This window comes from Notolepis coatsorum, assembly GCF_963971535.1.
Source record: "Notolepis coatsorum genome assembly, chromosome: 1".
Lineage (NCBI taxonomy): Eukaryota > Metazoa > Chordata > Actinopteri > Aulopiformes > Paralepididae > Notolepis > Notolepis coatsorum.
Window position 1 is genome coordinate 39,362,825 of NC_140165.1, and position 24,726 is coordinate 39,387,550.

Here is a 24,726-nt window from a genome sequence, read left to right on the forward strand (position 1 = left end):
CTCCCTCTCTCTCTCTCTCTCTCTCTCTCTCTCTCTCTCTCTCTCTCCTCTCCTCTCTCTCTCTCTCTCTCTCTCTCTCTCTCTCTCTCTCTCTCTCTCTCTCTCTCTCTCTCTCTCTGTCCCCTCCCTCCCCTCCCTCTCTCTCTCTCTATCTCCCCCCCCCCCCCTCTGACTCTATCTCACTTCCTCCCTTCCTCTCCCCATCCCTCTTTCTCTCTCTCTGTATCTCCCTCCCTCGCTATCTCTTCTCTTCCTTTGACTCTCTCTCCCTTCCTCTCTCCCTCTCCATCCCTCTTTCTCTCTCTCTGTCCCCTCTCTCTTCCTCTGACTCTCTCCCTTTCTCTCTCTCCATCCCTCTTTCTCTGTCTCCCTCCCTCCCTCCTTTCTTCTATCCTTCCTTCCCTCCTTCCTAACTCCTTGCCTTCCTTCTTCGCCTGCTCCCATTTTTCCCAAAGGAAAAGTAAAACTATATGTCCTCTTCTCTCTTGTTGTATCAATCATGTTATCTGGGTCAATGTATACTCTCTCTCTCTCTCTCTCTCTCTCTCTCTCTCTCTCCTCTCTCTCTCTCTCTCTCTCTCTCTCTCTCTCTCTCTCTCTATGTCCTCTCTCAGGATCACCACGACGGCAGCCTGTATGATGGATCTGAGGCGCTATCCTCTGGACGAACAGAACTGCACTCTGGAGATTGAGAGCTGTGAGTGGAGGGATCCAATTACTGTGGAGACAGCATGCAAACTGCGAGATCTTAAATGGATAGTTGAGATCTTTCTTTTTGGGAAGCCTATGTGATTTACAATGAACTGTGGGGTTGTTTAGTTCATCTAAGAGCCCCTTGCATCAGCTAATTGCTTATTGAGATATTGGAAGTGTAAGGTGTTATTGGCAATGCTATAGTGAAGGGTTAAATCACTTTGTCACAAAGTACCATAAATCCTTCCAGGTATAATTCTTATTTTTTTCTTTCCAGAATTCTATCTCAGAATTCCAAAAGTCCATAGCTTTCAGTGACCAGTAGCCACTCTGACATCAGAGTTCTTATGTGAGATTGTGCATCTAGTTTGCTGTCAGTTTCGTTGACCTGCACCAACAAATGCTTATATCAATAGTCATTATAGGTCTCAATAACCATGGCAATGGTGCAAGTCAAGGTGAGAAATGATGGAGCAGAAAGTCCATTATATGTCCCTGAAATGATCATAGGTGCAAAAAGGGTCCCGGGGAAAACAATAGAACATGTCAAATAAAACATAAACCTAATCTTACTTCTCATTCCATTCCTGTTCTGTTGCATCATAAATTATTATTATCATTATTATTATTATTATTATTATTATTATTATTATTATTATTATTATTATTATTATTATTATTATTATTATTATTATTATTATTATTATTATTATTATTATTATTATTATTATTATTATTATTATTATTATTATTATTATTATTTTTTTTTTTTTTTTTTTTTTTTTTTTTTTTTTTTTTTTTTTTCAGAAAGGATTCAACCCCATAAACAAATGAACCCTCCAGCCCGAAAGACTAAATTTCCCACTCTTGTACAAGTGCTTTTCGGATTGGACTGGGACGTGATAGATCATAGGCTTTCTACAAAGAGAATGCAGCTGTGTGATACCACCTCGTAAAAGTCTCGGGAGCCGCAGAAAGAAAAAAATACGTCCCACGGAAACGTTCTGCTAGGTTCCTCGGCTCCATCTGGGGTTGTTGTCTGAAAGTACGTCAATTAATAGAGTCGACACCATGGCGTAGATCAGACCGATCAATAACCTGGAAGCAACGCATTACGGCATGCAAATGATGTCGTCAACGATTTATGCACTGGGGGGGATGCCTGTATTGATCAGGACCACCGAGAGTAGATTTTGTCTCGCTTTCTCGTTGCATCGATGTGCTGCTACATGATTTGGCATTGCTCGGCTTGATGTGGTAATCACGTTTTAAGCACATTATTAGTGCATCATCGTCCCATCGGTACGTGATAAAATATCTAAGGGTCGAATATGGGCCTAGCTGATAACAATCTCACAGCACAGTCATATCATATTCATAATGCATTATAATGCACGTCGTTTTCTCATGATAAGATAAGATGCAGTAATGTTCCATTTCAAATCCAATACGCCGGAGTGCAGAGCCAAACAACAACAAGAAATCACTGTCCTTACGGACCGCACTGTATTGCACTGAACATTGGAACGGCTAAATTGGTCTTGTTTATTCCGTTGATTCAACGTGGGGGCTAATTAAACGTCCACACAGATATTGTGAACATTAATTAAGACTCCAAACAAAAGCTGTTACGAAACGATGTACACGTTGCGCCCGTGCTGTCGATGAGTCAGCATCAAAGAGAGGACCAACTGTTTAAACATGTTTGCCAATTAAATGTAAATTCGCTTCCTACAATTGAAAGCCGTCCAACGGAGGACGGAGGCGTTGCCAGGGTTTTTGGGAGACGAGTCAGCTGTTTTAAAATCGCGTTGACCCCTTGCGGCTTGTCCTGCAGTTCACACAGGCCGCTTCTCTTGACACCCCATCTTGACCGGTCGCAACGGTAGCACCTCCTGAGCTGCTCCTAAATCTAGTTCCAGAGAAACCCCCGCGTGTAGAATGAATGAATGAATGAATGAATGAATGAATGAATGAACGAATGAAAACTTTATTTAACAGATTGCAGAATGGGTACAATACAGTACGGCTGAATACACACAATTGTTAAGGGGATGCAGACCAGAGAATGACGTTTGTCTTGTTTACATCAGGGTCCCCCATTTTCATTTCATAGTGACATTTATGACATACACAACATACATGACATCATGACATTTATGGCATAGGGACATACATGACATATAGGTATATAGTAGGGATGTCCGATATTATCGGCCGATATCGGCATTAAAATGTGATTTTAATTTTCTTTCTTTTTTTTCTTTTTTTTATAACCTTTATTTACCCAGGCAAGCAAGTAAGAACAAATTCTGATTTTATTTATTGTCAAAAGTATGCAAGATTCCAAATGCACCCAATGTACAAATGGGGACGAAGGGACATTTATGCACATGTATTGGGACTGCTCACCAGTTAAGGCATTCTGGAAAGATGTGACCCAAACAAATATCAAAACTCGTATCTTGGAATATACCTGTACACCCCTCGGTATTGCTGTTGAATGATGTTTTTGAGTTTGCAGTGAATCCACAGCTAAAGAGATTGGTTTTATCGGTATCACAGTAGCCAAAAAGCTGATCGCATCACGCTGGTTTCAACCGGAAAAAATGTGCCGTAAAGTTTGGTTTCTTACATATCTCGATGTAATTTACCATGAAATATCTACAGCAAGAATTCTGGGTCTCAATGAATCCAAAATGTCAATGTGGTTAGAAGTGGTGGAGAGAATAAAAGCTAGCTTATAATGGTAGTGTCTGGTTAGGTGCGAGGGATAGTGGAGGTACTTCTCAAGGTGGGGTCCGGGAGGGGGGGGTTCGAGCTGAGCATATGTGTGTAGGTTTTTTTTTTTTAGATAACAGGTATTATGGGTATATCTTATATAAGACAACTAACTAAAAGGTGATCTCATTGGATGTGCCCTGACAATTAATGCTTGTATATCTTATCGTGTGTTGTCATGTTTGTTTATATGTTTGTTTAAAAAATAATAAAAAAAAATAAAATACAAAAAGTATGCATAATGTTGTGTTAATTCCACAACAAGATATATGTAATGTTAATTACTGAAATTATTCCATTTTTTGGTGGGGGAAACCCTGCATATATCGGTATCGGTTGGTATCGGTTGATATCGGTATCGGAAATTAAGAGTTGGACAATATCGGTATATCGGTATCGGTAAAAAAGCCAATATCGAGCATCCTAGTATATAGTATTGTTACATTTGTGATATATACGATATACAAATATACAGTACTGTTACCCATAGATCCTAACAGAGAATATATACATATGATGGGGAGGAGAATGTACATTAGGAGGGGGTGGGTGGGTGGAGAAAAAAATATACATACGGTGGGGGGGGTGGGGGGGGGGGGGGGGAGAATACAGCGAACAGAACCTCTCTGTTTACCAGGGACTAACTATTTTAGAACCCGTGAGCATGTGGACGGTGCCTGTCCGCCACGGCCAAGTTCTTACCGTGGAAAAGGGCCACGAATGTGTGTCTTTTTTGGAAAACGCAACCCTCCCGAGAAGCAACTTCAAAGCTGGTTCTGTTTTGTTTTTTTTGTTTTTCTTTTTTTATATTTATTTCTCTCTTCCCAAATGACAGTCCAGCTGGATGAAGTATCACTGCCTATGTCTCAGTGCCAGTGCAGATGGTTAAACTTGTGTGTGTGTGCGTGCGTGTGCGTGCGTGCGTGCGTGCGTGCGTGCGTGCGTGCGTGCGTGCGTGCGTGCGTGCGTGTGTGTGTGTGTGTGTGTGTGTGTGTGTGTGTGTGTGTGTGCACCCGCAGATGGCTACACCACGGATGACATCGAGTTCTACTGGAAGGGAGGTGAGAGCGCGGTGACGGGGGTGACGCGCATCGAGCTGCCCAGTTCTCCATCGTCGACTACAAGCTGGTGTCCAGGAACGTGGTCTTTTCCACAGGTAAACTCACTGCTCCACTTAAAACCGATTCCCGTTAATCACACAGCCCCCTTTATAGCCGCTATTGTGTACTTAGAAATGACTATAGACTAATGTCTTTGTCTCCGTTATCTGTGTTCAGCCTGGCCGGGGGCTAGTGGTGGTCTGGCAGGGTTCGGGTTGGGTTTGGGTTTGTGTCGACATTGCGTTTCTAGTGAACTCTCTGGTTACTAGGCAACCGCTCAAAGAAATTCACACCACCAACTGCGTTCACACATGATACAACGATCCCAGCCAACTTTGGCCAGGTCTGGCCAGGTTGTGAAAGGTGGCCGTCTCAGCCTGGGGTCCGGTCAGGTTGGGCCATGTTCTGAAGACAATGAGACGCCCGCCGTGTGCCAGACAGGCCACAGCGCGGCTAAACCCTGCGCCAGTGGAGACGAGGCATGAGACTCTTCCTTCGGTGAAAAAGTATTATTTCTCTATTGAAGTCGGCCTCCTCTGACCTCATCAACAACAACTGTGAGGTTTCAACTGTTTCAAAACGGGCCACGCAGATGTTACAGGGTGCTAAGCACATGATTTTGATTTGGACGAGGGGTAAGATTCATGAGGAACATGTTTAACATGCTCATCCAACACAGTTACACTTACCTCCCCACCTCCTGAAGTCACACAACAGCATCAAAAGTTCACAGGCGTTGTTCATGCTAGCAAGGACTTTTGCTTTACTTTCCTATAGGCTGAAACTTGTACCGTGACCCGCGGTTTAAATTAGAGTCATGTGCTTGTCAACATGACGGATAGCAGTGGTGCCCTATCGAGCCAAATCAAACGTGCTCATGTATCATGTACTAGTGGTGAACCTCGCTTCAATTGGATTAGGACTGTTTAGATAATAATAATAATAATAATAATAATAATAATAATAATAATAATAATAATAATAATAATAATAATAATAATAATAATAATAATAATAATAATAATAATAATAATAATAATAATAATAATAATAATACATATCTTCACAGGATATAAACTGTCTTCAAATACACTTGACATTTGAATGGTGTGACGATGTCACTGAGGGTGTTGATTTTAGAGTCCCTATCACCAGGCTCATGTGTAGAAGCATAGTGTTAATGTGGAATATATCCCATAGGTAGTCTGAAGTTAAAGAGGGGCAGTGGAGGAGGATCGCTGATTTGAATCCCCCAGACAAACTGGGAAAAACCTGGATGGAGGAACTGACGAGTTACAATCTCCCCAGCAACCGCGTTCGAGGTGACCTTGAGCAAGGCACTTACCCCCTCGAGCTGTTCCGATAGAGTGGCTCCTTGGCCACTATGATAGAAACAGACTATGGTTGGCACTGGGCCTCTGCCAGCTACGGATTCTTGTGTAAACCCTTAGTGACGCAGGGTATTAGCTGACAAAGACCCACCAAATGCAGTTAATGTTCCCCCCGGATAAATGAAGGTGGAAAGATAAAGAAAACACAACTTCATTAACTTACCTTAGTTGCTCAGTTATATTCCCTAACATTTAAAGACCGTAGCGCCCAAATCACCTCAAGAGCTTCAAGAGCAATAACACAGTAATGACATCAAGGGTGTGTGCACATAGATTTAAATTGGATTAGATTCGATTAAAAGGTATTGTCATCGTATGGCACAGGTACAATAACAAAAAGAAGTTGGCATCTAATTCAGAGTGCAAGGTGACAGTAAAGTACATAACAATATACAGTGTAACAAGTGAGTATATGGAATATATACTGTATAACACCATCTGAGTAAATATGCTAATCTAATGTACAGTGTTATGTACAGTGATACAAGTAAGTAAGCCATACTGGCCAGTGGTATAACTAATAAGAGTAGTTATAATATATACAGATATATATACTATAGACTATATATATATTAGGGATGTCCGATATTATCGGCCGACCGATATTATCGGCCGATATCGGCAGTAAAATGTGATATCGGAAAATATCGTATCGGTAAATTTTTTTTTTTTTTTTTTTTTCATTTTATTTAACATTTATTTACCCAGGCAAGCAAGTAAGAACCAATTCTTATTTTATTTATTGTCAAAAGTATGCATGTTGGTTTAATTCAACAACAAGAGATATGTAATGTTAATTTTTACTTTTTTTAATTATCATATTTTGCACAGATAATGCTTACATTTAGAAAGCTTTTGAATGCATCCAGTGAAATTATTAGTTACCTGAAATTATTCAGTTTTTTGGGGGGGAAACCCTGCATATATCGGTATCGGTTGATATCGGTATCGGTATCGGTATCGAAATTAAGAGTTGGACAATATCGAGAATATCGGTATCGGTAAACAAGCCAATATCGAGCATCCCTAATATATATATATATATATATATATATATATATATATATATATATATATATATATATATATATATATATATATATATATATATAGTATATATATCTGATATAGAAGTAAGTATATAGAGAGTATGGAAATTCTAGATTCTAAGATGTGGACGATTCTGCATCGATGCAGTGACAGAACATAATCGATTATTATAGCCTACTAACGTTGATGTGTGATTTTAGGCAAATTTATTAATTTATTTAATTTATGCATATAACATAGAACAATTTTGCGCAAAATTGCTGGGGTGAATTTTTTTAGTAAAAGTTTGATGCTACATAGTACCCTACTTACTGGTCACAGGAGTCTTCAATAACGTTTGGATGCTAATCCATTTTCTGAATCCATTTGTTGAAACTGTGAGAATGGGTTTAGGCAAGAAGCCCAATAGCTGAACACAGGAGAAGAGAGAATGGAGCGTTTTAGGGTGTTTTAATATTGTTCCCCAAGGTTTGACATCAGGAATCTGCAACAGACAGGGGTTAGAATGTTCTTGGGGGGATGAGGACAGGTGCACTCCCAGTGCAGCTGTGGGCAGAAGACACAGGTCTGTGTCGAGAGAGAGCAGGAGCACTCCTTGTGCAGCACGAGATGTCCAGGCAGGAAGGTGCACTTGAGCGGGGGTCCTGGGCACAAGAGAAACTAGATTAGAGCAAGGAATAGGCTGAGTCGTCGTACTATGTAACCTAGAATAACACCACAACGAGGTCTGGTCAGAATCTGCGGTAGATGTAGTGTCTTGCTGATCAGAGGATGAGATACAGTTGTGTTGAGTGAGGTGCCTGGCAGCGTGTGAATCAGGAGATGAGGTACAGCCGTGTTGAGTGAGGAGCTTGACAGTGGGTGAAGGGTGCTGCCCATATGGATGTGAGGCTTCCGTTGTGAATGTGGGAGAAGATGAGGAGGAGTGAAGAAGGTGTGGGCTTCCGTGGTGAATGTGGAGGGAGGATGAGGAGGAGTGAAGAAGGCTCTCGCTGTGATTATGACAGAAAACAACATATTTGTTGGCAGACGGCTCCTGCTATCTTTATGTTAGCAAGCTAAGCATGCATAGCGCAACTTGTGTAACGTTAATTAACTTGTGTTCTGCTGGGAAAGACTGTTCATCACTGCATACAACTTGGTTTAACCCAAACGTCCATTCAGAAAAGCGATATCTGTGAATATTCCTATGCCTTGATCTGTGTCAGCTGACATTGTTGACACGCCCACTATGCAAAGCTAGTGCTCCGGTCATGCATCCACTCAACTCGTAGAAAAAGTTGCCATGTGCAGTAATATGTCTCATCACCAAAGTTCTATCCCCCAGCTGACGGCATTGTAGTCAGAGTCATAATCCCCGCCCCTTCCGGTGCTAGCAACGGTGGTTTCTGGACAATCTCTCCTCCCTCCCCTCCCGCCTGGCGCAACGGACACCCCGTGTTTGCTGCAGCCGACAATCACATACGGTGTCTCAGACATACTGGTGTAGTCGACATATGTCAACAAATGTACATGCCTGTTTGAATTTATGTTGTGCCGTTGGTTACTGTAAAATGTAACGATTGTGATATGATGATTGTTTCCTCAGCTAGTCAGATAGTAAATTATATTGACCATATTGATCAAATTGTTTACACTGCCTGTGTTGTTTTTTACTAGCTGTATACTGTGTTGTTTTACTACCTGTACCCCCCCCCCCCCCTCCCCCTCATGTTGCTATGATGGCCTGAATTTCCCCAGGGGATCAATAAAGGAATATCTTATCTTATCTTAATCGAGTCTAATCGTGAGGCCAGTGAAGATTCACAGCTCTAGAAGTATATACAGTGTGTACAGTTATATGGATAGATTATCAGGGTAAGGCAGTTTTAGGCAGTAGATACTGTAGGTATAGATTGAGTATAGGTAACAGAGTTCAGAGTTCATACAGTGTCGGCCGCAGAGCCAAGAGTATAGGCAATGGAGTTCAGAGTTTATACAGTATGGAGTGTGTGTGTGTGTGTGTGTGTGTGTGTGTGTGTGTGTGTGTGTGTGTGTGTGTGTGTGTGTGTGTGTGTGTGTGTGTGTGTGTGTTGTGTGTGTGTGTGTGTGTGTGTGTGTGTGTGTGAGTGAGTGAGTGAGTGAGTGAGTGAGTGAGTGAGTGAGTGAGTGGAGAGAGAGAGAGAGAGAGAGAGAGAGAGAGAGAGAGAGAGAGAGAGAGAGAGAGAGAGAGAGAGAGAGAGAGAGAGAGACAGGGGGAGGGGGAGGGGGTTATCACTGTGGTACAGAGTTCAGTGAGATCACAGCTGAGGAGAAGAAGCTGTTCCTGGGCCTGCTTGACTTGTAACAAAGATTCCTATAGCGCCTCCCAGAGGGAAGGAAGGCAAATTACAATACTGCGTGCCTTCCTCAGACACTGTTTGTGTTGAATAGTCACAATTGCAGGGAGTGATGTACCAGTGATGCATAATCTGTCCACTCCTTTCAGTGGAGATTTTAGAAATACCATCTTAATCTACAATGCCATCAAACACCTCTAAGCAAAAGAGCCCACTTTTTATTGTACTTTGTTTATGGTTTTGTTTAGTAATTGAGTTCAGTCATTTATTATACTGTGAATTTCTCCAGACTTCTCTTGGCAGAGCCTGAGGTGTGGCCAGCAGTAGCAACCCCTCCCCCTATACTCACTGATATCCAATCGACACGTCAGATAAAAAACTAAAACTGTAAACAAAGCGCTGTACCATGTTGTCATCTTTTGCCTAGAGGTCGCTGTTTGACAACATTATATATTCTACCTTTAATCAACCTAATTAATCTTGAAGCATATTGCATGGTGGGGTCACAGCATAACCACTTTTTAGTAACATTATACTAAATAGGAGCCCACCATCCTCCACTACAGTGACTACCGTAATATAATGTAGCCTACTTTGCACAGGATACACTATAATATTGTGTTTGGCAGGCCCTTGCATCGTTTTATTTGTATTTAAATCCCATCCCCCAATTTTGTTGTTATGCCAATTCCCTCCTTGCCGATGTGCTGCCCTACTGTCGGTCTGGGGAGGGTAGACTACCACATTTCTCCTATGATTCATTCATGTGGTGTCGCCAGCCGGTTCTTTTCACCTCACAGCAAGGGGTTTCACTAGGAGAGCTGCTGCGGTTCATGCTTATCTCCCTCAGATCACCTCCTTGATGAACAGGTGGCCCAGTAGGAGTCCTGGACTCATACCTCACCGGCTTCCCACCCGCACACCCTGCCTTATTGTGTTTGTAGGGACCAAGCCTCAGGTGATTATTGGGAATGGGACCTGGGTCTTTGCTCTCGTAGGCGAGTGCTTAGACCTTGTGGAATAATGATCCCCTCCCCCCTCACACATCTCCCAGTCATGTTTCCAACCCCCCCCCCCCCTCCCCATTCTCGTTATTCCCCCGACACCTCTCCAATCTGTCTACCCTCCCCATTTATCCAAATGTTTTGTCTCTCATCCCCCCTCCCCCCCTTTCAACCCTCTCCAGCCCTCCCCAACCCATGTCTACCCCCTCCTCCTCCTTGACTCCTCCAATCCAATCTTTCCTATCTCCCCTGGGCTCAACCCACCTTCTCTGACTATAAAGATCTACGTGTCCCATGTCTCAGGGCGTCGGGTCTCTCAAGCCAATTCTCCTTGGTTGTAACTGTGAATAAACTTATAACAACAACTATGGTCCAAGTCATGGTTAATTCCTCCATCCACAACCTCTACACTACCCAGCCGCACCAGTGCTTAGACCTCTACACTACCCAGCCACACCTAGTGCTTAGACCTCTACACTACCCAGCCACACCTAGTGCTTAGACCTCTACACTACCCAGCCACACCTAGTGCTTAGACCTCTACACTACCCAGCCACTCCAGTGCTTAGACCTCTACACTACCCAGCCACACCTAGTGCTTAGACCTCTACACTACCCAGCCACACCTAGTGCTTAGACCTCTACACTACCCAGCCACACCTAGTGCTTAGACCTCTACACTACCCAGCCGCTCCAGGCCCTCGTATCTTTGAGCACCACACCCTGCTGTGCCGCTGTGATATTGTGCAGCAATAGGCCGTACTCCAGATAATCATTTATGTAATCAATCCTGTAGCAAATAAATCTGTGCCAGCGTGAGATCGGTTGATCTCAAAATCCTCGGAGCCCACGTTGTGTTTGTCAGCGCCGCTTAATTGGGTTGAATCGGGGGAAACAGGCTCCTTTTGAAGTTTGCCCGGAAAACATGAACAAATAAAATAATAATGGAAAAACAGTTAATGCGTCACCATATACTGTACCAAACCATGACTGTTGTTCTACCATAAGGACCGTTAGGGTGTTATTTGACTAATAATAATAATAATAATAATAATAATAATAATAATAATAATAATAATAATAATAATAATAATAATAATAATAATAATAATAATAATAATAATAATAATAATAATAATAATAATAATAATAATAATAATAATACTATTATAATAGTATTTTTCTGTTTCTGTTCAGGTTTTTTTATGCCTAATATTATAGAAAATGTGAAGAAATTGTTATCATTAAAGGTGCTATGCATTATAAATGTCATTTTTCAGTCTCTAGCATTGTATTATAGTAATAGGAGTTCGTATCAATGTGTTTTTGGGCCTAAATACTATATTGGCGAATTCCTCAGCTACAGCCCATCCCCTCTTTGCCTCTAGTAAATCAGGTCATGTTGATTTGACGACCTGGTGCACGTCACAGGGCGCTGTTTATAGCGCACGGTGATGTGATTGGCTCTGTGGTTTTAGTAATGCCCGCCTCCATTCTTGCTACCTGCAGGGTGGAAGGTTTGTCCAGAAGATCACTAATCAGCTGAAGCCTGATGCGGTTCCCTCGGTCTTCGACAGACAGACCGGCGTTAGCTCTCGGGACTCGGGAGCGATCGCTAGCTACTTAGCACCAGCCGGGGCCGGCGTTAGCAACCGGGAGCGTCGTTGAGCATTCAGCCTGCTGGCTACCTATATCCACTTCAACCAGCGTCGCGGAGCATTCAGCCTGCTGGCTACACAGCTTGTCGGTGTGCTAATAGCCTCTGCAAGCTAACGGTAGCTGGCTCCAGGCTATTAGCACATCGACAAGCTGCTGGAGCTCCCGACGCTCGGCTGGTTGAAGTGGATCTAGGTAGCCAGCAGGCTGAATGCTCCGCGACGCTCCCGGTTGCTATCATGTGCAGGTCCTCTTCTCAGACCTGTGTGGCAAAGCACTGCACACGCATCATGCAAGCTACACATCGCTGCATGTTGATCAATGGTGGCCCACTCGGTGCATCACAGTGGGCTACTATTGTGCTAACAACAACCGCGGTGTCCGGCTTGTCGGCCGGCATGAGTGCTCGATTTGGGGTGGTTCTCTCCTCCTTGTGTGCCCCCGTTCTCGCGGGTGTCCTGCCGGGGAGCTTGTGGACGCGACAACAGCGGCGGCCGTAGCGTTAGTTAGCTCATAGCTATTGTGTACCACTAGCGTTACGGCGGGCTCGAGCACCCTACGGCTGCCGCCGTTGTCGCGTCCATGGGCTCCCCGGCAGGGTACCCGTGGGGACGGGGGTGTACAGAGAGGAGAGAACCATTTTGTGTCGGGCGTGCATGCCGGCCAGCGAGCCGGACGTCGGGATATGTTGTTAGCACAATAGCTACCAAGCTAAGCTATGTTAGCTTCTAACGGTGTATACACAATATGTACAACGACACAATGATTTACATTATTACAAATATGGTAACGTGGTTGTGGCTTTTACAAATAGTGGTAACATATATATAGATAGACAGTACTGCTACATCTCTATATTTATGACATACCATATTTGTATTGCTACAGTACTGCTCAGTACTGCTATGATGGAGACCAGAGAAAGACTTTCGTCTTGTTTACATCAGGGTCCCCCAATTTCAATTCATGGTAACATATTATATATATATAGATAGACAGTACTGCTACATCTCTATATTTATGACATACCATATTTGTATGTAACCTGAAACCTAATCTCTGACGGGGAGATGGGCGGAGCTATTTGGTGGGTGGCTGTCACTCAAAGCATTCTGCCAGAATGGGTGGAGCCAAGCCAATAATAGCCTGCTTTCATGAGGCTGAAAAATGCTGGTTTTGAGTACAAGATTAGAAATATAAAACAATGATTATTTTTGGAATAAAAATTACAGATGTGTTACATAGACTCACAGGAAGTGTGTAAAGTTGCCCAAATAGTGCTAGGAATAGCAGTGCATAACCCCTTTAAAGGTGTTAAAGATAAAGAAATATGTTGAGTAATATTTTTAATTTTTTTATAATACAACCACAGAGCCAAAACAATGATTGATTAATGAATTGATCATGTATCATGTTGTTTACATGTTCTGTGCATGTATCCCCTGATTGGATAAATGACATGCTGGTGCATGAATGTTATCTATAGCACCTTTAAGCATCATAGCAATATTAAGGTCTTCCTATAAGCACTAGATTTAAAGGGGATGCGTGACTGCATTTTACAGATTTGATGATTAACTCAACTACTTTGTTTAATTGACAAAAAAAAGTCTAACTTCCAGGGTGAGAGAAGAGGGACACCTTTTTTGTCCACCTGGCTCGCTGATAACAAACTATCATTACACCTGGGTAAAACGGAATCCATTCTCTTTGGATCAAATAGCAAACTCAGCAAGGCCAACGGCTTCTCAGTTACAGTGGGTGACAATATTGTCACAAGGAAAGATGAAATTACCTACCTGGGTTCCATCCTAGAAGCAAGTCGTTCCTGTGACAAAATGGCAACCAATGTAATAAAAAAAAGTCAACCAACAAACAAGATTCTTTTACCGGATCTCCTCTCTGGTAAACAAGAATACCTTGAAGACTCTAACAGGAGCACTCATTCAAGGGTTCTATGACTATGCTTGCACCTCATGGTACCAAAGCACCTCAAAGGCCCAAAAAACAAGGCTACAAAACATCACAAAACAAACTGGTCAGACTACTGCTTGGCCTTACTCCTAAAACTCACGTTACCCCTGCCCATTTTGACAACCTAGGATGGCTTAGAGTAGACGACAGAGTACATAAACTGGCAATGGGCCTGGTCTACAAGATACACTACACCACTAAGATACCCATGTACATGTCGAAATACTTCCCAAAGGTCAGTGAAGTCCACGACCACAACACCAGAGGGAGTTTCACAAATCATGTTAAACCCAGATTCGGCTCAAACAAGGGACTAAACACGTTTCGCAATTATGCCACAATAATGTGGAACGCCCTACCCACAGCCGTAAAGGAATGTGAATCCCTACCCTCTTTCAAAACCGCTCTTAAAGAGCACCTACGGGTGGCTGCAATTAGATAAATATAAATGTCAAAATGAAAACTTTCATTTGATTGTGGTAATTGTAAAATTATTTGATAAACTATAAAGGTTCCTTTATTTAAACAATACCATGGTATCTAGTTTGAAACCATGGGACAGATCGTACAACGCGCTCCAGTCACACTGACATGGTAGTGATCAGAAAACCATGGAAATATCACGCAACTTTTTCGTTACGGGACGGTGAAAAGCAACCTGGGTTTTTTTTCAGCGGTTGTTGCTCTTGTTCAGAGAGGTAATGGTTCTGCAGCACACTGCTGCTATCGCCTCCACTTTCACACTGAAAGAGCTGATCCAGGCACATTTTCACAGTTTCATGTATCGCTTCTTCTCACACCAAATCTCTAATTAGTGCACCATGGAAGGTGACTGTGTGTTTGTATCTTCAAATGCTTTTCACTGCTATAGTACTACAGTATACTATAGCCTAGAAGTATAGTAGGCCAATTAATTTGTATACAGGTTCTGACAGGCAATCCATAGAGATATAGCACCCTGCTTCTTAAAGGTAGCATCTGTAATGCCATCAAAAACAGACCTCTAGGCAAAAGAGCTTCGCTTGGTACTGCACTTTGTTTACTTTCTTTTTGTTTTGGTCTGACATCTATCTACATGATCTATCTGTCTATCTATCTATCTGTCTATAACTATAAATGATTGCTGTGGAATTGAATCGAATTGAATCGTTACATCCCTATGTGACATCATCCACAGCTCCAGTATGTTCAAAATTCAGCTGCCAGGGTTCTAACCCGCACCAAACCCTGGCAGCACATCACCCCCATCCTCATCCAGCTCCACTGGCTCCCCATCAAATCCCGCATCACCTACAAAACCCTCCTGCTCACCTACAAATCCCTTCACGCCCTGGCACCTCAGTACCTCACTGACCTCCTCCACCCCTACACTCAGTCACGGTCCCTGCGATCCACGGACACTGGTCAGCTCTCCATCCCCCGAACCAGACTACGGACGTTCGGGGACAGAGCTTTCAGTGTGGCAGCTCCCACCCTCTGGAACTCCCTCCCCGCAGAACTCCGCACCACCCCAACTCTGGACTCATTTAAAAAACTGCTCAAAACCCACCTCTTCAACCTGGCCTTCAACCCCTAATTTTCTCACTTTATATGTATATGTTGTGTCTGTCCACTATGTTTGTTAATTTGTTATCCCCCCCCCCCCTTATGTAAAGCGACCTTGGGTCCTCTGAAAGGCGCTATATAAAACGAAGTATTATTATTATTATTATTATTATTATTATTATTATTATTATTATTATTATTATTATTATTATTATTATTATTATTATTATTATTATTATTATTATTATTATTATTATTATTATTATTATTATTATTATTATTATTATTATTATTATTATTATTATTATTATTATTATTATTATTATTATTATTATTATTATTATTATTATTATTATTATTATTATTATTATCATTAATCCAGCACATTGTCATATGCCCCTCCCTCTCTCCCCATCTCTTCTGTCTTTCTTCACTGCATGCTATCTAATTGAGCAGAAATGCCATGCAAATGATCTTTAAAGCCACAATCTGGATCATTGTTGTTTGACCATACAGTACAATCTTTGAAAGTCAGATCTGTAGATGGGAAAACAAGCTTTTTCGTAACTTTCCAACCCTTTTGTAACTTTGTAAATCAGAACACTTAGCCGCAGACTTAGCACTGGCAGTGTGTTTAGCCTCAAGTGCAGTCGTTGTTGTGAGTTGAATTACGAGGACGGGATATGCCGTGATTTGAATTTTATGCAATAAATAAATTACTCTTATCTTGAAAAAGAATAATAATGCATGCCCAATTGCAGAATAACTACACCAACAATCTATGGTGTTTGATGTAAGCGCACTGATGCCAGAGTGCACGCGGCTGAAGAGCCAGATGTAGCACGACGTCCTACCTGGTCAGCAACACTGTTGTAAACCTTGCCCCAGAGACACTATAGACCACTGCAACACTTCCGGTATTCTGAAATCGGGAGAGCGTGTGGAGAAAATGAATGAATGTGGATGAGACATGACATTAAAGGCCAACCTCTAGGTTAAACCCTACTGATCAATTATGGGTAGTTTACATCATTGGTATATAATTTCATTATTTATTTATTTCCATTTGACACCGGAAATGCCACTCTGAAAGAGTTAAAAAGGTCCACGCACGAATAACATGCACGCGCGAATCAAAAAAGCTTATCAAAACGCCGACGTCACAACAGGTGTGGCTTGCATATTAATGAGCCGAATCTAATGTTGCTTTTCCACTAAAATAAAGTACTCAGTTTGTCTCCGTGTGGGGAGGCGGGGCTGCTGGTGATCAGCATGAGAGCTCCAGAAATGACACGTGAAAAACTGCAGACCACTGATTGGTCAGAAGAGAGACGCGTGACGTCACTGTTTGGGGAGTCTGAACGAAAACAGAATGTCCGCGCCGCCATCTTTAATGTCTCGCGTAGGATATCTTTTGTACGTTTGCAGCAAGAAACGAGTGCAATAAAAAAGGATACAGTCACTGTGTATTCTGCCTCATTTATTGATGAAACAAAACCGACATCAACACAATTTGCCACCGAGCGGAGAGTTTAGTCTGACAAAAAGATCGCTGATTAGTTACGCTTGTTGTTGGGGGTTAGGGACGTAACGTTAGTTAGCCTAATGCTAACGTTAGCAGATAGACACGAGAGGCTATCTGTGTAGAATAGACACAATGAGGTAACGGTTAGCGTTAGCATAATAGACACAACGAGAGTCTGGTTAATGTTGTTATTGATTGATTGAATGAAAACTGTGTTTTACTCTGGCTTGCCAAGCTCATCATAGCCCCTTTCGTGACTGATGCACCGAGTGAAGCTTGTGGACTCGACAACAGCGGCGGCCGCAGGGCGCCGGAGCCCGCAGCGCTAGTTAGCTCATAGCTATCGTGTAACACTAGCCTTTGCGGGCTCGGGCGCCCTGCGGCTGCCGCCGCCGTCGCGTCCATGGGCCCCCCGGCAGGGCACCGGTGGGTGGGGTCGGGTCGGGGTGTACAGAGAGGAGAGAACCATTTTGGGTCGGCCGTTCATGCCGGCCAGCGAGCCGGATGTCGGGATATGTTGTTAGCACAATAGCTACCAAGCTAAGCTATGTTATCTACTAACGTTATAAACACAATGTGTACAACGACACAATGATTTACATTATTACAAATATGGTAACGTGGTTAGCTTTAGAGATGGATGGATGGCTATAATCACGGAGCAATAGTGAGGTGAAACAGATACATTTCCATTCGGCTAGTAGTAGCAAGCATATATCTATGGTAGCAAGGCTCTCTGCCTGCCACTAGCTGTGTGACTCTCAGCGCCCCCTGGTGATACCCCTGGTGACCAATACCTGTTGTGACGACATTACACGTGCACGTTATAAACCATTGATTAAAATATGCAAGTGCATGTTGATTGTGTTGGGCAGACAAAATGTTTTGATAAAAACGCTAAAACTGGGTCAATTTCAATACTTTTTTTTACAATTCTTCATGAAAGTCACTGTTGGCCTAGTCCACATTGTTTATTGAACAAAAATACAACGTGGAGGTTGCACTTTAAGTGTTTGTAGCTACGGCTGTGGGGGGGGGGGGGGAGACATGATCCATTAGACCTGTATACGCATGAGTCTCCTGAACACAAAGAGACCAATCCCAAGTCGATTGGCACCTAGATCTCTGGACAATCCAGAGAGACTCCGTGGGCAATCTGCGCATGCAGAGTTCGGGAGTAGGTGCGTAAAAGTGACTATAGCTCGGCCGAGAAATCGACTTGGGACTGGTCTCTCCGTATTCATTGATTTTCCCGCCCCGCTCTCTCTTTCCCATGAGCTCAATGTAACGCGGAAGTGCAGTGGTCTATACCAGTGGTTCCCAGCAGCAGTGGCGTCGCGTGGCTAAAATAACAGGGGAAGCCAAAAAAAAATTATTAAAAAAAAATTATTAAATATCTTTATTAATTTTTTTTTTTTTTTTTTTTTTTGAAGTCAAGCAGTCACCATGTACACTACAGTATGGCTCGGCGGCCAGTCAAACTTTCTTTTTATTTATTTAACAGATTGCAGAATGGGTACAATACAGTACGGCTCAATACACACAATTGTATAAGGGATGCAGACCAGAGAAAGCGTTTGTCTTGTTTACATCAGGGTCATTAATACTGCTGGAGCATTGGTTCATTTTTGGTCCGATCTTTCCTTGCACGATTTTGCGCGCCGCGTGGGAGCAAATACGAGACACATATTCGGTTGCAAAAAGGTGTCCCACAGTCTCCTCTATGGCCGTGAATATTTTCACGTGGATTGGAATCACGGCGCGCCCGTGGGACACTTTTCCGTTTCGGCGAGTTTATTCCACGCTTTCTGTTTTCCTTTTCTAAGCATTTTCGGGGCTACATGTGAATGAGTAAAAGTTGTGGGACGCCCAGATGTTTCCACGATAGAAAGCTCGCGTGGATCCCATAATAGGCTCACTTAATACAGCGTTTTTAAAATCACACGACATTTTCAGGGTCGCGAGCCGACCTTTTCCCCTCGTTTTCGATGATGGAAGTGATTTAGGAAAAGCTTCGGCACGCCGAGAGGTCCCCGTGGATTTAATCTTGCGAGGATCGGGGCAATATTCGGCCCGTGGGAACAGTTACGGGTTAATACAATGTTCAGAGTGCAGAGGGGAAAATATGCTGAGTGTTTTCCTCTCAGCCCCGTTTTAAACTTTTAGGGTGTGGCAGTCAGCTCGAATCTGATTGGCCAGGATCGGATTTGGACTCTATAATGCTGGAAGCCTGGAGAAAGAGACCTACCCCCTGCCTCTCTCCTATACTAGCTCCAGTGAGCACAGTGAGTCTGACAGTGTGTTAGAAAGAGTGAGGAGAAGAGGGAGACATTAAAAAAATAAAAATAAAAATTATAACACAGATGCACAGATGAAAAAGAATGTAAACTATATTAATTTTTTTTTTTTTTTTTTTTTTTTTTCATATTTCATATCTGATATTAATTCATATTTTAATATTAGGGAGGCATGGCTTCCGTTGGCTTCCATAAGGATTTGCCACTGCCCAGCAGCCACGGGAGGGCCGTGAGATGATTTCCAAATGATTTTTTTTTTGTCAGGTCACTGAACTTAGAAGCAGGCCAGGACAGTGTTTCTAGTTGTATTCTAAAATTCTATTCTATTGTATTCTAAAATGTGACTATATGGTTTTATATTAACTTAATAAATAAACAAAAACGAAAAATCTACTTATTTCAACGAACATTTCAAACTAAATAACAGATTATGCACATAAAAGGCTGAAAACAACCGAAGCAACAATAGTATTTTAATGAGGCTATTATTATTATCATTATTATTTTGCAACAAGTTAGCCCTCTCATAAATAGCACATATAAATGAATAACTAACTTGAACTAACTTAATAGGATTGAAGTGATATTTGGCTTAAAAAATCGGTCGCATGGCAAAAAAAAATAAAAAAAGCCTGACGATGTGCATTGGGCCGCGGCTCTCTGACGCCTTATTTTCTGGGTCCCGGCCTGAAAAGTTTGGGAACCCCTGGTCTATACCAGAGGTAGACTAATGTACTTGTAGATTAACACTATTTAGACATACTGACTAGGCTACTCATCATCATCAGGTGGCTTCTTCGTTCCGAAGGTCGCCTATCACTCTCCAACCCATTCTGTCCCCACTTCTTCTCTCCAACTCCGTGACTCCGCCCCTCTCACTCCGCTCCAATCACAGACGTCGTCTACCCAGCCTCTTCTTGGTCTAGTTACTATAGGTTACATGTATTTGAGCAAGAATCTCTCTGTATGCATCCCATCCTTGCAATTAAACTCACGGCAAATTGAATGTACTTGAGGCTACGAGTTGGCTGACAGTGATACAGCTACCGCGCATATGAGACATGAAAAATAAATATTGATTTGGGGACCATGAGATGTCTGGCTAGCAGGCCAGCTACGAGTTACAGGTTGGGTTGCAGATGCATTTAGAACGGTGATTCATCTTGTGCCGCACTACTGTACATGTGCAATTGTTCATTAGGCGGTTTTAGCGCACACCTGCCGGCCAATCAGAAAAGAGTACTCACCCAGACCTTGGAATAAAAAATATATAAATGCTTTATGCGGGATTGAATCGTTACATCCCTATGTGACATCATCATTAATCCAGCACATTGTCATACTGTATGCCCCCCCCCCCCCCCTCCCTCTCTCCCCATCTCTTCTGTCTCTCTTCACTGCATGTTATCTAATTGAGCAGAAATGCCATGAAAATAATCTTTAAAGCCACAATCCGGATATTTATTGTTTGACCGTGAATGTGGGTATTATTAACATACAATATTTAAAGAGTTCCAACTGTAGATGGAAAACACGTTTTTATTTTTTGGAACTTTCCAAAACTGGTTGTGAATCAGAATACAAGTTTTACTCCAGCATCTATAAACATAAACAATCCTATAACAGCTACAAAATACAGCAAATGCTATTTAAAAAACGAATAATTGACCTGTTGTCTAGTCTATAGTGTTAGTCCTCATATCGATAACTCAAACAACCATGAATGACAACGCATCACATTTTATTTTAGTGGCCGGGGATACCCATTTGTTTGCATTTGTATTACAGATTGAGCCTTTTAACAACAACAACAAAAAACCATGCCCAGTCTATATACCACCCCGTGAACCGTGATAATCCCCTCCGTTCTTTAGAGAAAGGGTCCTGGTTATTTAGTTATTTTTACCAGACAATGTTATTGTCCCTCCACGCTGCCTCACACTGAAAGCCTGCATGAGCTCTGTGGCTGCTGTGTCCTGCGTCTCTGCCATCATTCTCACTGTGTGTGTGTGTGTGTGTGTGTGTGTGTGTGTGTGTGTGTGTGTGTGTGTGTGTGTGTGTGTGTGTGTGTGTGTGTGTGTGTGTGTGTGTGTGTGTGTGTGTGTGTGTGTGGTGTGTGTGCTAATTTTTTGGATGTGTTGTGCATGTTTGTTTGTGTCTGTTTGTGTGAATGTACTGAATGTGTGTGTGTCTGTGTGTATGCAGCATTATATTTAGAGATGTTCCAATACCATTTTTTCCTTCCCGATCCGATTCCGATACCTAAGCTTTGGGTATCGGCCGATACCGATACTGATCCAATACCAGTGCATACATTTAAAAATTTAAAATAAAATTATTATATAAATTATAAAACTTTCTTTTAAATTTTTTTTACAGCTACTGTTTTATACTGTGTTTTTTTAAGAAATAACTATAAAGTAATGGTATTTATTCAACAACAGGTGATTGCATAGATTAGTATTAGTATCATTAATTGACAACTATGCTCAATGAGTTCACCCACGGAAAGGTTGTTGGGACATTGATTCCGCACGGACATTATACGTTGTTGCACTTGCTACCAGAAGGCTCCGGTAACTTCAGTTAGCTAGTAGCAGAGGCTCTGTTGTGATTTTTGCACAATAAATATTCAACATTCTCTTTTGAGACAGACAGATCATTTGGCACTAAAAGCTACAGTAAACATTGTCACCGGTATGGCTGTCCGCATTATGTCATTAATTGCGTGCATGTGTGGGAGAGGTCGATCACCCACGTTAGTGTGAGCTAGGTTAGCCAGTTAACGTGAGCTAACGTTAGATGGAAACAAGACAATGTAACGTTACTGGTGAAAAAGTGATTTACCTTGGAATACTCCTTTGCCAACTTGCTGTACTTGGTCTGCAGCCATTATTGCTGGATTATGAATAGTCCCAATTTTAGCCAAGGTAACGTTAAGCTAAAACTAGCTTTTCAGATAGCTCTTCAGCTAATGCTAATAATAACACCAGCAAGTATCAGACATCAGAGCTCCCCGTCACACTGCTCTGTCGGGACGATGGCATTTAAGAAAGTATCTGCTGTAAAAATGACAAACAGCATTGACACTTTAATTCACGGTCGATTAAAAACATGTTTGTTTTATAATGCTCACTCTCAGCAGGAGGATACCGCACGTGTTGTTGATAAATTACGTCATATGGTATCAGAGGCTAGCCTTTCGGCGTACTCGCCAATACCAGCATTTTAGGCTGTATCGGAGGCATTTCCGATACTGGTATCAGTATCGGAACAACTCTAATTATATTTGATTGTGCATGTGCATGCACACTCTCATCCTCTCTCACTCACACACACACACACACACACACACACATGTCTGATGATGCTTAAAGCATATACACAAGGAGCGTTGCGCTTGTTTTCTCTGAACGGCGTGTCCCTGGTGGGTGGGAACCATTAAAGTTTAGTGTCCAGTGGCCTACTCCGGTGCCCCTGGCGGGTTCTGTGTTGAACATCAAAGGCTCCCTGTAAGGCTGGTTAATGACCATGCTTCCTCTGTGGGCTCATGGCTTGTCTCCCAATGTCTCTCTCTCTCCCTCTCTCTTTCTATCGCTCTCATTAAGTGAGATGTTTCGTTAAAGAACATCAAAATGCTGTCTCTGTATCTGTTGGTCTCTTTCTCTCTTTCTTTGCATCATTTGTCCATCTCTCTCCATCGCTCTTTCTCTATCTCTGTATATATCTTCTATCTTTCTCTATCCTTATCCCCTCTCTATTGCTCACAGCCTCTCACCCTCTATCTTTATTTCATTATCTCTCTCTCTCTCTCTCTCTCTCTCTCTCTCTCTCTCTCTCTCTCTCTCTCTCTCTCTCTCTCTCTCTCTCTCTCTCTCTCTCTCTCTCTCTCTCGACCAGCGATTGTGACCACATGTCTCCATCGTCATTTTCAGAGTTATACAGATTGTGCAAGTACAAAATGTAAGCTTTCAAATGATGTGTCATACATTGAAATCTGAATATGTTTGAATAAGATGTGCTAATTTGAATCCTGTGAAAACTCTCCATTTCTTAGTGCAGCAAGCGGAGATAATGGCTCTCAAAGATAGTCTAGAATGTAACACCTTCACAGGTCAAGTACTGGGCGTGAACAAGAGCCCCCTAAAACCCGCCCAGCCACTCCTTCACATGAATAGCATTAACATAATCTGTCAGTAAGTGCTCACAGTCACAGGTGTGCAATGACTTATGAAAATAGCTGTTATACAAGCTTAACTACAAGCTACCTAAAAGCCACTTAGAACCTTGTAGCCAATAGAGATATTCTATATATGTTTATAAAGTAGAAGAATAAACTAGAATATAGTCTTTATTGTCATTATACTTATACAATTAGTATAATTATATTTATACAATGAGATAAATAACTCACGAATTAAAGGTGCTACACAATAAATCACAGTATCACAAAAATGCAGTTATCACAGCAAACAAGTTCCTTGTTTCCTTGCAGTCAGTATATTCATAGGATGAATAAGTATAAATATATTGCACACATGAAAACGGAGGCGGTCACTCATTGGCTGTTTGGTCTTATAGCCAGAGATTGGAAGCACGTAATAGGTCAAATCAAATGGCGGCCATTTTAGCTTTCAAACTATGTGCTGCTTCAGACGGCAGACTGCGTTAAATGTGCTATGACGTGCGGCGTCCCGAGGGTGGCCCGTCCGAATTTTAACTCATTGACTGCCACGCTGTTTTCCCATCTTTACTCAATGGTGCCAGCGTTATTGACCATTTTCGCGATGTTTGCGGACCCATCGTGTGTTCTGTATTATAGCTATGGAGACTATAGGGAGGTGTAGTGGTTACGTCATTTTAGTTTTTTCCTGTTCCACCCTCTGTGGAATGCAATGTATTTCCCCATTGACCATTTCTAAATCGTCTCGTTTTAGATAAATAAAGCATTAACGTTGGCATGGTGTACCTTTCTGTGCGTATTTATCCACAATCTATAGCTCAACAAGAAAATATTCGCAATTAATCGTAAAGGTAGCAAAATAACAACGTTTATGTTTTCGTTCGCTGGGAAACGACACTGCTATTTTGGCGCTGCTGACTGACATCACCACAGCGTAGCCTGCCTCCTGTCTGTAGTCAGTCACAGACCTAGGGATATTTCAATGTTTTGGCTAATTTTGATTTAAATGGTATAATTCCCATTTTAAAATGTTTTACCATGGTATGTTTGGTATCTTTTTTTTCAGCACAGCCTCACATATATGACCTGACAGTTAGTTTTCATATTGTATAATACTGTATATACTGTATACTGCATAATGTACAACACAAAACACAAAATCGGATTGAGAAAATGTGTTATTTTTAGTATGAACCAATGCAAACATAT

At 42.1% G+C, this 24,726-nt stretch overlaps 1 pseudogene across 1 annotated transcript in view; it reads left to right on the forward strand.

Moving 5' to 3' along the window:
• The first annotated feature begins 612 nt into the window (after positions 1–612).
• LOC311241461 (gamma-aminobutyric acid receptor subunit beta-3-like) overlaps positions 613–24,726 on the forward strand; it is a 114,768-nt pseudogene continuing 90,654 nt past the window's right edge. The window contains exons 1-2 of the transcript in view: positions 613–697; positions 4,494–4,630. The product of the transcript in view is annotated as a gamma-aminobutyric acid receptor subunit beta-3-like (transcript). The remainder of the gene's footprint in view (positions 698–4,493; positions 4,631–24,726) is intronic.